The following is a 1835-nucleotide window of genomic DNA, read 5'->3' on the forward strand; positions in this document are numbered from 1 at the left end:
AGAGATAGCGGGGGGAGTAGGGAAGGAGGAGGTGCGGGGAAGGAGAGGGTGCAGGGAAGGAGAGGGTGCGGGGGAGGAGGTAGCAGGGAGGACGGAGGCAGTGGCAGGAAGTAGGATGGTGTGCGGGGAAGGAGAGGAGAACAGAGGGGGTGGCAGGGGAGAGGGATGCGAAAGAGATAGCGGGGGGAGTAGGGAAGGAGGAGGTGCGGGGAAGGAGAGGGTGCAGGGAAGGAGAGGGTGCGGGGGAGGAGGTAGCAGGGAGGACGGAGGCAGTGGCAGGAAGTAGGATGGTGTGCGGGGAAGGAGAGGAGAACAGAGGGGGGGATGAGAAAGAGATAGTGGGGAGGGGAAGGGTGCAGGAGAGGAGGAGAGACAGAAGGACAGTGGCAGAGGAGAACCAGGTAGACAGGAAGGAAGATGTGCGAGGAGGGGATGCAGGGAGGAGGTAGCAAGGAGGCAGGGCAGAAAGATAGAGAGGAAGCAGGGGAAGAATGTACGAGGACAGGGGAGTGGGGTGGAGGTAGTGGGGAGGGGAATGAGGGAGGAGGTGGAAAAGGTATGCACCTTAGGGAGGAGGTGTGCATGTGTAGTGTTAAGTTTCTCGGCTGACAGTATAAATTTCTTGCCGTACGGACAACTCCGCACGCGTCTCCGGTAGAACGTACGACTGTCGACTCCGTCCGCCACCCGCCGGTGTTAAACAGTCTATATAAACATTTGAGCTGGAAACAGATCTGATACTTCACCATCGTGCGTGCACGCACGACTTACGCTGCTGCTGCTTCAACACTCACGTCTCAATGGACTAATTGTCTATTGACTAAATTAATTAACTAATTAATTGACTAATTGTCAATGGACTAAAATGATGAATATCAATTTGGCGCTTTCTCGCTTGTAGTTGCCCCCCTCGCAGTTCCCGTCATTCATGCATTCATGCTGGCAGGGACAACTCTTTCTAATGTAGTCTTGGAAATAGGTCTGAAAACCCGGGGCAGTCCCAATTTTAAAAATCTTGATTTCTACCACGTAAATTCCGCATCTGTGGCTAAATTCCATAATATTAGCCGGTTCTGGGCAAGAGTTAGCGATCCCGGACTGCAGGGGGCAGGGCTGCTGCTGTTTCTAACACTGCTCGAGGGCGTGCCCCATCTCAGGTGAGCCTACCTGCAGCTTCAGCTTCCTACATACACGAGGAGAAGAATCTGACAGATGAAACCCGAAGTAGATCTGCGGTATCGATTTGGCAAGACAGCGATTTGTGTGGTGGGTGACCAATTAGAGTGTTCATGCTGATAACGGTAAGGTTAGCGTTAGAGTTGAAGGTTAGGGTTAGGTATGGTAGAAAGGTTAGGCAATGATATCCTTGTCCCTGAAGCCTGAAGCCTAAGCTAATCTTAACACTATCAAGAGCGGATTTAGGCTCTCGTGGGCCACCACGGGGTAAGCTTTTACCACTCATAACTACAGCAATATTGGGGGGGGGGACCCTGTAGGCTTGTGGTTTCACTGGTGCTGCATTACGTATGAGTTTCCAGTAACCATTCTAACTAGGTCGTATGCAAAAAACGCCTTGCTTGGAGGAACGAATACTCCACAATAAACTGCGAGAAAATGGTTTTTGTGGGATTAGTTTTTATTTGCGGTTTTACTTATTGTAAAAACACTCGCTCAGTTCTCTCTCTTCCCTCCTGCTCCCTCTCTCCCTTTCCCCCCTCTCTCCTCTCCCTCCCTCTCTCTCTTCTCCTTCTCCCTCCCCCAGTTCTCCTCCCCTCCTTCGCTCTCCCCCTCCCCCCCTTCTCGCTCTCTCCCTCCCCCTCTCCCTCTCTTCCCCC

General features: G+C 52.5%; 1 protein-coding gene across 1 annotated transcript in view; it reads left to right on the forward strand.

Annotated features, from left to right (window-relative positions):
* LOC106810749 (trimeric intracellular cation channel type B-like) overlaps positions 1–1835 on the forward strand; it is a 27487-nt gene that overhangs the window by 19546 nt on the left and 6106 nt on the right. The gene's annotated exons all lie outside the window — the stretch shown is intronic.

The sequence above is a fragment of the Priapulus caudatus genome, unplaced genomic scaffold, assembly GCF_000485595.1.
Source record: "Priapulus caudatus unplaced genomic scaffold, Priapulus_caudatus-5.0.1 Scaffold470, whole genome shotgun sequence".
In the NCBI taxonomy this organism is placed as follows: Eukaryota; Metazoa; Priapulida; class Priapulimorpha; order Priapulimorphida; family Priapulidae; genus Priapulus; species Priapulus caudatus.